At 41.4% G+C, this 13601-nt stretch overlaps 1 non-coding gene across 1 annotated transcript; it reads left to right on the top strand.

Moving 5' to 3' along the window:
* Nucleotides 1-13267: 13267 nt before the first annotated feature.
* LOC129404034 (small nucleolar RNA SNORA33) lies at nucleotides 13268-13394 on the top strand. Its single transcript, XR_008629644.1, has one exon. It is a non-coding gene; the product is annotated as a small nucleolar RNA SNORA33 (small nucleolar RNA).
* The last annotated feature ends 207 nt before the right edge of the window (nucleotides 13395-13601 follow it).

Genomic DNA, 13601 nt, shown 5'->3' with positions numbered 1-13601 from the left:
GCTGATGACAGGAAATAACCATCTTTTCCGGTATTTTTTCCTTTGTCAGGCAGCGTGGTGAATACTAAACAGGTGTGAACTTGGTGGCGCGGGACGAGGGGGAAAAAAAATAGAAAAGTTATGTAACAAACAACGGGACTTAATATCTTTACATTCTCAGCAATGGAGAACTATCAAGTGATTCCTTGACAATAGGACTGTCTTTTTCCTTTTGGCGGGAAACCCCAGCAACAATAGCGAGTTATGTGTTGAAACATAGAATGTAACCAAGATAAAGCGTAAACGAAGTGAAACTTATCAATTACAAGGGCGGGGACGGGGGGGGGTGGGAGGGGGCGGGAGGTATACTGGGGTGGTTGGTGATGGAATAGGGGCACTGGTGAAGGGAAGGGTGCTTGAGTATTGTATAACTGACATAATCCTGAGAACTATGTAACCCTCCACATGGTGATTCAATAAAATTTTTTTTTAAAAAAGGGTGCATAGAAAAGTAATCACACCGAGATCTTCGACATCCTTTCTGCCAAGACAAGCCAACTAAGATGGATAATGAACCGCAGAAAGGACAACTATAGTTTTGTGCCACTACCAGAAACTCAGCAACAACACACAAGCCAAGACTTCAGAGAATGGTTTTGGGGGTCATGTAGAAACGTTGTGGTTGAAAGAATAGAAGTCAAATGGAGCATCTATTAAGGTTTCATTGTAAAGATTCAGGGGAACTCCAGAAACACTGGTCAGTAACGAGAGGAAGCTAAGCACAGGAAACTACAGCTGACTCTCACTGCAAGATGGTTGATGCCATCAGTCACAGAAGGGCATCTAAGTCGTCAGTTCTGTCTCCACTGATGGGCTCCCAGCACTGTCCTTACCAAGGCCATCTCTACTCTATCCAACAATCATCGCTTACTTTCTCTGGATTCCAAAGCTCACCCTGGAGTCTCTCCTTGAATGAGCTACAAGAGTTTGGTTCCCTTGGCTTCTGTCTGATTAGTCCCTCAACAATGAAGTGTCTGAAAAAGCTCAATTACGTTAAGAAAGATTTCCCAAGGGTTAGAGGGGGGGAAATGGCTTGTTTTGAGCAAGTTAGTCTTCAGGGAATGCAAATGAATCACTCCTTAGGGAAGGAACATGAGCTTGGAGAAGACCAAGCTCCAGAGAGAGAACATCTGGAAAATCTACAGCTGTTAAGTGTTGACACAGAAAAAAAAAAAATCCTTCCGTGAAACACAGAAGACATTCAACTCACACAGGATTTGCTTGTGTTCTGGTGCTTGGGGGATCCTAAGGGTTGCCAGGATGGAACATGGGTCAGCCACATGCCTGGCTAGTGCCTCATCCATTGTACTATCTCTTCGGTCCCCTGCGTACTTTTTCTCGAAACTTCTCCATCGGTATCTACCTTAAATATATAAGTTTCTTTATTTACTTTTCGGGGTCATACCTGGTGGTGTTCAGCTCCTAATCCTGGTTCTGTACTCAGGAGCAGCCCCTGGTGATGCTCAAGGTAACAAATATAATGCCAGAGACTGAATCAGGATCAGTTGCTGCCAGTCAAGTGTCTTAAGCCCTGTCCTATTCCTCCTGAACTTAAATGAAAACATTTCACATTGTCCATAAGATTTTCTTCCTATCCCATTAAACTATATATGTATAAAATATATGTGTGTGTACATACATATATATCACTGTAGCACTGTCATCTCGTTGCTCATCTATTCGCTCGACCGGACACCAATAATGTCTCCATTGTGAGACTTGTTATATAATATATATAATAAGGAAAATAATGAAATCACATAAGCTCACTAAATCCTCAGATTAATCTATAGCTTCCAGCATGATGGATAAAGTAGCTCAGCGAATAGTTGGCTCTTTCTGCATGGTAGAGGTATAACCAACTTCTTGTGTACTGACAGTATTGTTGTGCTGTTCTAGTCCTGAGGGGGACTCAGGACTTTTCCAACGCTGTGATAATAACAACATTGAGACATGCCAGAATCATGAAACATTTTTCTTGGATTCCAACATTTTCCCTCCACTGGGATTTGGAGCTTGTCTCAAGCCCCACTTGCAGTGTCTGTACATTCTGAGCCAAGTAATGAGCACTTGGTTTGACATGCAATGATGTATAATTGAGATAATTTGTTAAGTAAGGCTATGAAAGGTCAAGAGGGGAATTCAAACTCTCACTAGTTTTGGCTTACTATGAGAGAAGAATGGGATCACATCTTCACAATACTGTTTGCGCAAAACATAAGAGGAAACTCAGTCATCTTATCACTAGCAAGTGAGTGTGATTGAAATCATAATTCAGTGAAACATAAGTTTTTATAAGTTCATATCTAAAACTATCTTTCTTTGATACATTCTGAAAGAACAACAAATGATTTGGACTTTCTTAAAAACAAAAAGGTTTATAATTTTAAATGCGATAGCACAGCGGTTGGGCGTTCGCCTTTCACGCGGCCAACCTGTGTTCGATTCCTCCGCCCCTGTAGGAGAGCCCAGCAAGCTACTGAGAGTATTGCATTCACACGGCAGAGCCTGGCAAGCTACCCGTGCATATTGGATATGCCAAAAACAGTAACAATAAGTCTCTCAATGAGAGACGTTACTGGTGCCCGCTCGAACAAATCGATGAGCAACGGGATAACAGTGATACAGTGATCCAAATTTAAAAATGGGGGGAATGAAAAGTTATTGTGTATCCTCTGCTATACATTGAGATGGATGCCGAGGGACTAGACAAAACCTTAGGTTTTAGGGAAATCTAAATAATCTAGACATAGGGCAAGACATCAAACCAAGTCATATTGACTGGTAGACATTGCACAAATATCAACTACCCTTAGCTTCTGAAAAAATCACACTATGATTTTAAATTCTTTACAATATGTCAACAAATTTTTACAACTATGTTATTCTATAAAAACTAGACTTTTTCTCTATGTTTCTCTTGGTCTTATGAGTGTCTTATGGGTTCTTGGTCTTTGGCTGTCAGTGAATTAGAAAATCAGTGTTAAATATTGTCTCCATTTTACAAGAAGTGAGTTACTAATTACTAATTACTAATCATTCTCTCTACTTCCGCAGTGGTTTAACCTTTCTCATCACTCATTTTTACAACTAATTTGTTTTCATCTTATTTTTTTACAATGCTACCAATGTTATTATTATTGTTATTTTATACTTGCAGTACTGCTACGCCATGCCCACCCCCTGAGTTTCAAGATCCACCACTATTCCAAGGTTCCCTCCTTTCCCCAGGGAGCTTGAGATCTTCAAATCATAGTTCTATTGGCCAAATGTCAAGGGTTTTTTTCCATTAGAGAATTTCTAATGCCTTGCTTTGTTTCTTTATGGTCTGCACATGAGCAAGATCATCTGGGGTTCATCTTTTTCCTTCCAACTTATTTCAGTTCCCATGGCTTCCTCCAGTTCCATCCAAGTGGCAACACATTGCAAAATTTAATCTTTTCTCATAGCTGCGTAGTGTTCCACAGTTATACAATTAATATTTTTTATTGGCCCACTAAAATACGCCAAGTTCTGGAGAAGCGATGGTAAATTAAACTTATTCTCTGCCCTCAGGAAACTCAGCCGAGTGCAAAGAAGAGGCGTCCAATAAAACATAATAGATCTTAGTCAGCATCACTGTGTGTCTTGTGAGTTACAGGAGCAAAGGAGACACTAGCAGTATTCCCTGGGAAGCTTTCTTCCTCTTCCCTCTACTCCGTTCAACTTCCCATAACATAGAATTAAAGTTCGGATTTTTATAACATGCATGCTCGTGAAATGCTATTTTACTATTGTAGCACTGTCGCACTGTCATCCCGTTGTTCATCCATTTTCTCAAGCGTGCACCAGTCACATCTCCATGGTGAGAATTGTTGTTACTGTTTTTGGCATATCGAATATGCCACGGGGAGCTTGCCAGGCTCTGCTGTGTGGGCGGGATACTCTCGGTAGCTTGCCAGGCTCTCCGAGAGGGCTGGAGGAATCGAACCTGGGTCGGCCGCGTGCAAGGCAAACGCCCTACCAGCTGTGCTATCGCTCCAGTCCATTTTGCTATTCTCAAACTAAATTTTAAAAATAAATTTAAAAGTCTTCTGGTTATACAAATATGTCAGTGAAGGGCTGGAGTGAGGCAGAGCGAGAAGCCGTGACAGGCTACACTTCGGCAAAGCAAGCAGTCGACCTAAGTTTCTGTTTCCCCAAAAGTTTGTGGTTAGAGTTACTGGAAAGACCCCCCCACCCGCCCCCTGCCGCATCCCTACCCGCTTACATTAATCAGTAAGCAACAGGTCCTGTTGTTCTGTTCTGTAGCCTGTTACTAGCGTAACCGTTGGCGCCTGCTAACTATGCTTATGTGATTAAGGATATAAAAACCTGCTGTAATAAGGGCCTCGGGGTCCTTGTCAAGACTCCACTGCGTTGGATGAGACTTGGACCCTAGCTCAAGCTAGCAATGAAGGTCCTCTGCTTTTGCATTCTTGCGTGTGGAACTGGGCTCTCTGTGAATGGGAAACCCTAAACCCAGGTATAACATTAGTACTAATAGCTTAGGGATAAAAATATTGAGGATTCTATTGCAAACTACAACACCCAAAAGAAAAGAGAACAAAAGGGAATGCCCTGCTGCAGAGGCAGGGTGGGGTGGTGGGGGATGGAGTGGGGTGGTGGGAGGGATACTGGGAACATTGGTGGAGGTGAATGGGCACTGGTGGAGGGATGGGTAAATGATCACTGTATGAGTGAAATGCAAACACAAAAGTTTATAAGTTTGTAACTGTACATCACAGTGATTCTCTAATAAAAAATTTTTAAAAATTAAAAAAAATAATTGCTGACAATTTTAGTACCAGATTTCTTTAATTCTTAGGTTTTAACCCTAGATTTTTACCTACTCGTCCCAATATCATTTCAGTCACTTTAAGGCAAAAAATCAAATCCCAATTTTACTTAATTTTCTCATTATTCTTTCTCTTTGGCATCTCCAACTTACATCCGATACCTTGTTGCATGGCAAATGACTGCCAGCCACAAGGAATGTTCTCTATTAAAATCTGAACCCAGCTATATTTGAGATTCAAAATGAGCCATTGCTAGGTGAAGGAACATGAAATGTTCAAGAATCTTTGGCTGTCAGTGAATTAGAAAATCAGTGTTCAATATTGTCTCCAGTTTACAAGAAGTGGATTACTAAGTCGATAAACAACCAAGAGCATTGTTGCCTTGTCACTGAGCTCAATGTCTACACCACTTTGAAGAGATGATATTAACATCTGCTTTGATTCACAGTACAGAATTAGAACATAATTTTGTTCATATCCTGTTGATGTGAAACTTTAGTAGCACGGACACTCTAAACAGTTTAAGCACTTGTAATGTTTCATATTAAGTGCTTGACTTTCTGCAGCTGTTGAAAACTCTCTGCCATTGGCTGGAAACCTGGGAGCAGTCAGGGCTCCTGCTAACAGTTTGCTTCTCAGTGTGGCAGCAAAGTCGCAAATCTAACTCTATGTTCCTTGACAACTTGACGATCCGGACGCCTGCAAACCCAAATATATATCCATTCACTTAAAACATGAAAGATGAACAAAACCACCTTCTCCTTTCATTTTAAGATTAGCCTTCAGGAAGTTATCCTTTATGGAGAAAATATGGCGTATTGCATTCCACTATCAGGAAATGTGAAGGTCATTAAAGGCAGTCTATAATTCTATATTAGAATTCCCAGATCACATGACTAGGGTTGGTCAGAACATGGCCAATGATCATTTTCAGTTACTCTGTTCTGAGAGGTGTTACCCATATTCCTGGTATCAGCATCCTCTGATGGTACTGGTCCCTACTACTTTATTTGCTAATTTAATGTTTTTACAAACACAGAAATAATGATTTTTTTCAGTAATAATCCACATTCCCTCATCTCACACGGAGTTTCGTAGGGAAAGTCCAAGCTGCTATACTAAAACTGCTTTCTGTCTTAGCAGTTTCTTTGAAAGGCACTCCACATTGAGTTTCTTCTTTTCACATAGTCTATTAGTTGAACGTTTAATACCTCAAACCCTCTGCTTCTGTTTTTAAATATTGATTCTGCTGATGAGAAGTGCCTCTCCAGGGCCTCCTTCATGCTCACTAGGGTGGTTTTTCATGGTCAGGAGTAGCCTTTGGTGGAAGTGATGGGTTCACCCCTCCTAATCAGGCAAAATAACATAACTAATTTGTGTGGTCTAACGGACTGGGGCAATAGCACAGCAAGTAGGGTGTTTGCCTTGCACGTGGCCGACCCAGGTCTGATTCCTCTGTCCCTACCAAGAGAATCCAGCCCACACAGCAGAGCCTGACGAGCTACCTATGGCATATTCCATATGCCAAAAACAGTAACAACAAGTCTCACAATGGAGACGTTACTGGTGCCCACTCGAGCAAATCGATTAACAACGGGATGACAGTGCTGCAATGCTAATAATCCACATCACTTGGCTCCTCTAAACTTGTGCAACTCCAATGTAACTCAACAGAGGTCTGGGAGACCCAGAGGTTCTGAATGTAACTTGCTTGTCTTGGAGCCTCAAGCATATATCCCAGGAAACAGACTGGGGCTCAGGGAGCTGCAGATTGTGGTTACAAAAGGGTGAAATTAGAAATGACTTTGTGTAGGATATTTTTAGTATCTTTTTTTTTCTTTTTGGGTCACACCCAGCATTACTCAGGGGTTACTCCTGTCTCTGCACTCAGAATTACTCCTGGCAGTGCTTGGGGGACCATATGGGACACCAGAGATTGAACCCAGGTGGGTGCTTGCAAGGCAAACGCCCTCCCTGCTGTGCTATCACTCAGGCCCCTTCTTAGTGTCTTTTAAAAATCAGTTTTTTAGGTTCTTTTAGTGTGTCTTCCTGGCATCCATCCCTCCAGAAAGTTCTCACTGAATTTTCTGTTCCCTAATTCAAGTGTTTTCTTCAGCTGTCTTGAGAGTCATCAATTCTCACCCCAGATCACACTCAAGTGTGACTGGCCTTTTCTGATGCAGATCAAGTTTCCATAGACTTCTTGCTTTGGCCATTAAAGAGGCAGTTTTGAAAAGCCCTTTATTATTTAAAGTTCAAAAAGTGTCCTCTCTTGAGGAAAGAGAGAAACAAAAAGAGAGAAAAGGAGAGAAGAGGAAGAAAAAGGAAGAAAGAGGAAGCAAGGAAGGAAGGAGAGAAAGAAGGACGGAGGAAGGGAGGAGGGAGTCAAATATGCAGCTATCTGTAAGAAAACTTGAAGATGTCGGAGTCCAGAGGTTTAAACATTCATTGTGGTGACTACTATGAATAATTCCATCCATAAGTGAATGCAACTTATAATTTCTTTGAGGAAGCATAGAAAGAATTTGTTAGACAGTCTGTCTTTCTCCCTCCCAGCCTCCCAGAGTCTGTATGCAAGGACTCTCTCAACCAACTGTGCTATGAGGAATCTTATCATTACATTATCTGTTCCTCTACCAGTTTATTATGAGATAGGCTTATGCCTACTAAAGTATGGGCAGTTGCGAAAGATTATTATAGACCGAGCACGATGGACACTCAATACCTCTATTGCAAACCACAAAACCCAAAAGGAGAGAACAAAAAGGAATGCCCTGCCACAGAGGTGGAGTCTTGGGGGGGCAGGGAAAGATACTGGAATCATTGGTGGTGGAGAATGGGCATTGGTGGAGGGATGGGTACTCAATCATTGTATGACTGAAACACAAGCATGAAAGTTTGTAAGTCTGTAACTATACCTCACGGTGATTCACTAATAAAAAAAAATTTTTTTAATATGGGCAGTTTTTCTAAACCAAAGAGCAAGGACAGGAGTCTGAAGTGAGGAACACATTCTCAGCATGACAACAATTCCCCGTGGGGTCTGTGAAAGCTTCCCGATCATTCCCTCTGCCTTCCCAAGGTTTTAAGTCGCTGTGCACAGCTGTGACAACATGTAATTCATGCCATGCTTTGATCTTCTGATGCCATGATGCAAACCCAGGTACCTCATGTTCTTTTTCAGTTGAGTCTTGGGTGAGCTTTATTCATATAAAGGGAATGAGCTTGGATTCAGGTAAGAGCTGAAAAAATAAATAAATAAATAAACACTTGGTTCTGGCAAATCCATGTGGTGTTACAATAAGCTATTTAATATTCAGCTTGTCATCGTAATTCAACTTAAAATATTATTTCTTAGAATAGTAGAGTCTGTGCAAGTCAACTTTTTTAACACCAACATTTAAGTTTCTTGTAGGTGGTCAGACAGTACAACAGGTGAGGTGCTTGCTTTGCAGGAGGTTGGTCGTGTTCAAACCTTGTCACCCCATACTTCTCCAGGCCCCTCCAGAGCACAGAGCTAGGAGTAGGCCCTGAACACAATCAAGCATAGGCCCCAAACCAATAATAAATAAATGAGTGTTCAGTCTTGCAAAATAGTTTCTCCTAGTCTTAGTATTCCTGAATTACATCACTACCCAAACACCCTCTAGTTTTCACCATTATTTGCATAATCAGATCCTCTAAAATGGCCTCTACACTAAGAAGTTGATTGTGGAGTTGAAGTAATGAAACTGTGTATATCTAGACCATGAGACCCAACGCTGCTGTAAGCACAGGACCCAAACGACAATAATTACACCAAAAACTGTTTCTGTCAAAGAGTTAGGTTGGGTGGATGGTGAGAGGAAACCTGGGGTGGAAGGGTGGGGTCATGGAGTGGTATTATTGAAGGAGGGAATATTATACATCTGAAACTCTATCATAAACACTTCGTAAATCAGTGTCTAAATAAAAGTAAACAAATTTCAAATAAAATATATTTTAAAGACTTCAAAAACATTGCTTAGATTATTCACTCATTGAAAATCAAATGCATTCTCAGTTTAGAAAGTATTGTTATGGGATGAACCTCACCTGAGAGCGGACCAGCAGGAAAACCCAGGTATGCGGGAACCCTTGACTGAGATCTCCAAGCTTTTTTGGATGGAGACTGGTCCTCCTCCCCTCAGGTCCCCAGTTTTCCAGAAGCTTGGCAGTCACACTCACTGCCCCTGGCGCCATGTAATCTCATCAATGGCTAAGACCCAGAGATGATAAACTAAAGCTCCTGGAAAAGAACAACACGGAATTTCCTAGACATTATATTCTATCCATAAAAAGCAATACAAAACAAATCGTCTAGCATTGCCTTTTCGGTAGGTTTGAGTGGTGGTGGGACTGGTGTCAGAATATCAAATGTAGCCAAAATAGAGAGAGAATATAAGGGAAATTGTCTGCCACACAGGCAGGGAAAGGGATGGAACATGCTTGGGGATGGGGAAATACTGGGGATTTTCGTAGTGGAAAATGTGCACTGGTGAAGGGATGGGTGTTGGATGGTTGCATGACTGAAGCTCAAACATGAAAGCTTTGTAACTGTTATTTCACAGTGAATCAATTAGAAAGGGGGTGGAGAATAATAATAAAATAATAAAATTAACATTCTGGATAAAAAAATAATGTGGAGTTCATGCCCAATTCAATCAGCTTAATCAATGGCTAAATAAATAGCAGTAGAAAGTATTGTTAATTCACCAATTATTTATAAATACTTGTGAAACAATAACAAATTAAAATTCCTGTCCGCTTGGCATTTATAAAGGAACAAGTTAACCAATTAACAATAGCTGTAATGAACAGAGGACAATTTAAATGGTGAGATGTCTGGAGAGAAAGTAAGAGGTACAGGAAGGGGGATTGAGAGTCAAGGCAAGCAGAGTTCATCTGCCTTTTACAGAGTGGTTAATGTAGATCTGTCAAGTACTTTCTGGACTAAAACTTAAATAAGTTGGGGATGTCAACCAGGTAGAGGAATCTTCTAGAAAAAAAAGAAACCAGGTCAAGGTGACAGTGCTGCCAAGTAAAATGTGATTGGAAATCCCGTGCGGGGAGGGAGATGCGTGCTGAAAGTAGACTAAAGACTGAACATGATGGCCACTCAAAACCCCTACTGCAAACCACAACACCCAAAAGGAGAGAGAGAGAAAAAAAACTGAAATGCCTTGCCACAGAGGTGGGGTTGGGGGGAAGATACTGAGGGGTGGGAGGGATACTGGGTTCATTGGTTGTGAAGAATGGACACTGGTGGAGGGATGGGCTCTCAAACATTGCATGAGGGAAAAACAAGCATGAAAATGTGTGAATCTGTAACTGTACCTTCACTGTGACTCACTAATTAAAAAATAAATAATTTTTTTAAAAAGAGCATGCATGGCATATGCAAATTATAAAAGGGCAACAACTAGATAAATGGAGGGAGAGAAGGGCGGGAGGTCTGAGAGTTACAGAAGGGTATGCCATTGGCAAACATCCCTGCAGCTTTGGCTTCCTAGCATACATATCAAAAGGGGCACACTCACTGCATGGCCGGCAATAAAATCTAAGGCCTCCAAGATGGAAAATCAAATTCACTTGGTACCTGAGCAAAAATAATTTGAAACGATTAGACAGTAATCAAAGGCTCAGAGAACAGTCTGATCTTTATTAAAACAAAAATATATATTCCCCACCCCTGGGCCAGCAAATTACAATGCTTTATTCGTGATAATGTGTAGACATAAACTGACTTTGTCATCATACTCTGATATGCCTCCCTTGGGTCAGACAAGAGCCCTTAAGATTGATGGAGAAATAGTACAGTGGGTTGGATGTTTTTCTTGCATGTGGCAGCCCCGAGTTCATCCCTGGTACCCCATAGGATTCCCAGAGCCAGCTAGGAGTGATCCCTGAGCACAGAGAGAGGAATAAGCCCTGAGCACTGCCATGTGTGACCCCAAAACAAGCAATAAAAGAATTTCCTAGGGGGCTGGAGCAATAGCTCAGTGGGGAGGGTGTTTGCCTGGCACACAGCCAACCCAGGTTCGATTCCCAGCATCCCACATGGCGGTGCTCAGGGGAGATTCCTGAGTGCAGAGCCAGGAGTAACCCCTGGGCATTGCCAGGTGTGACCCAAAAAGCAAAAAAAAAAAAAAAAGAAAAGAATTCCCTGCCTATACACAAGTTCCTGGACAAATTGCATAATCTGAAAAGTACTCTGACAGCTGAGATTATTTCTTCAAAGTTCTACTCTTGCCTCTGAAATCTGTGTTTTACCTCAGAACTGCATCCTCCCTTCTTCCTGTTATTTTGGAATCAACTTACACCGTCTGCACGCTTTCTCTTCTTTGGTTTCTTTACAAGATACCTTACTCTCATCTCCCTCAGAAATACATTTTGCAGTCCATAAACAAGCAATTTATTGCTTCCTAACACCAAACTGCATTTATTTGGTGAGAACTGTATCAATGTTTAACTGAGATATAAAAATGAACATTTCAATGTTTTTTCATCCAAGCCCATAGGCCCCTAAATTTTGTCCTAGATTCCTTAAACTCTGTGGACCTCCATTTAAGCACCTTTGTACAACAGGAAATGAGCCTTAATCCCCAAACATTATAATATTTGATGACCTTATTAGAGGAATTAAGCCTCTAATTAGAGGAATTAGTCCTCATAAATATATCCCTTCCATTTACGTGTCCTTTGAACTACTTTGTCTAATTTCTTGATCTCAACTTTCTGTTTAACTGCTGCTAGACTCGCTGAAGATGGAAAGCAGACAAAAATGTCAAGAACTACAGGTAAAATCGGACCTATTTGTCTGCCCTTTGCAGAGCCCTGCAGCCACAGTTGACAAGCAGGAAGCCCAGATTGAATCCCAGGTACTACGTGAACCCTGAACACCACTGGGAGTGATTCCTGAGCACAGAACTGGGAGTACCACCAAACACCATGGGGTATGCCCCAAACACAAAACCAAGAATTAAATTATTAGACTGGGTACTCTTGATTCATGATAAAAAAAAAAAATCAACCATCATGCTATGCACTAAAAAAGTTGCGTCACTCTGCTCCACACATAACACTGGCGCAGGGAATCTTGGGGCTGAGGATTCACTTCACTTCCTGCCTTCTAGAACCATAGCTATTCTTACCTTTAAAAAAAAAAATGAAGGGCCGGAGCGATAGCACAGCGGGTAGGGCATTTGACTTGCACGCAGCCGACCCGGGTTCGATCCCCAGCATCCCATATGGTCCCCCAAGCACCGCCAGGAGTAATTCCTGAGTGCATGAGCCAGGAGTAACCCCTGAGCATCGCTGGGTGTGACCCAAAAAGCAAAAAAAAAAAAAAGAAAAAAAAAGGGAAGTCTTCAACTCCATCCTTTTTTTTTGTAGCAATTTTATTTCATAGTTTTAATTTGTTGTTTGCCACCTGCTTTAGAACTTTGCAAAATGTCTCTAACTTTTCCAGAAAATAAACAAGATTCCTAGACCACTTTTTTCAAAATCAAAACCAATTCTTGGCCAGAGAGATAGTACAGTAAATAGGGCGCTTACCTTGCACGTGGCCAACATGGGTTCACCCCCCAGAACCCTATATGGTTCCCTGCATCTGCCAGGAATGACTTCAGAGAGTGCAGAGCCAAGAGTAAGTCCTAAGCACCACTGGATGAAACAAAAAAAGAAAAAAAATCTCAAAAAATATTCCTCAAAACTATCACTGTCACTTAAGGTCTTGCTTAAAATGTTGTTCTTATCCCAGCCTTGTGTTCCATTTCTGGAACTGACTCCAAACACACCTTCCTATAGTTTTGTCTTTCTTTGGCCAAGCTATACCCGCAGGGTGCCAACTTTTGGTCTGAGCTTAAAAACGTGCGTACCAGACTTCCAAATCCAGAATGCTGGTAGAGGTCACTCTTCAAGGCCCTGCATGAACAGAAAAATATTTGTTTTCTTCTTCCAGTCACCTGGGTGGCATCAAATTTCTGTATTCCGAGAATCTGATCCAAGCTTCTTGGCAGACACGGGCTGGAAATGTATTCCCAACTGGGAGAAGCGTTGCAAAAATCAAATGCAGGCAGATTTGAAAGTGTCGATGTTACAGCTTACAAATACACTGAGACTCTGCTCTAGGGACACGTTGCTGTCCCGAAGTGCTCTTTCTGCCAAGAGAACCAAAGGTCAGCAAGCCAAGTTCTTCCCAGCCTCTCAACCTTCCAAACATATTCAAAACGGCACCAGCCCAGGAATCTGAAGTTTAGTCCAACACAAGTACCATAATCCTCCCAACCTATTTGCATTATTAAATAGTTGATCATGTCAAATTTGAATCTTCTGTCTTACTCTTCTGAATTCAATGCATCACTAAAATCCTTATCAAGACATACTAGTTGCAGCCAGTAAATAAATCTGCTTAGTTGAATGTGTTGGCAGAATTTAGAAATAGCTGGCAATAGTAAAACCATGTTATGAGCCTTTACGGCATTGAGGTTGTTAAGGTCCCTTAAAGTAACTACAGAAATAGCAGAGAGAGGAGAGAGAGAGAGAGAGAGAGAGAGAGAGAGAGAGAGAGAAGAAAAAGAAAAAGGAAAAAATGCATAGTAGTTGCAATGATGACAGAATTGCTTTCAGTTGAATTAAACGTTCCTGATAACATAATTAAGCCTTCCTGATAGCATACAAAAATTGGACAAGATATTACCCTGAGAGGAAGGGATGAGGACTAGG

The sequence above is a fragment of the Sorex araneus genome, chromosome 3 (genome assembly GCF_027595985.1).
Source record: "Sorex araneus isolate mSorAra2 chromosome 3, mSorAra2.pri, whole genome shotgun sequence".
NCBI classification, from domain to species: domain Eukaryota; kingdom Metazoa; phylum Chordata; class Mammalia; order Eulipotyphla; family Soricidae; genus Sorex; species Sorex araneus.
The sequence above is the reverse complement of the archived record's forward strand: the minus strand, read 5'-3'. Positions and strand labels throughout refer to the sequence as shown.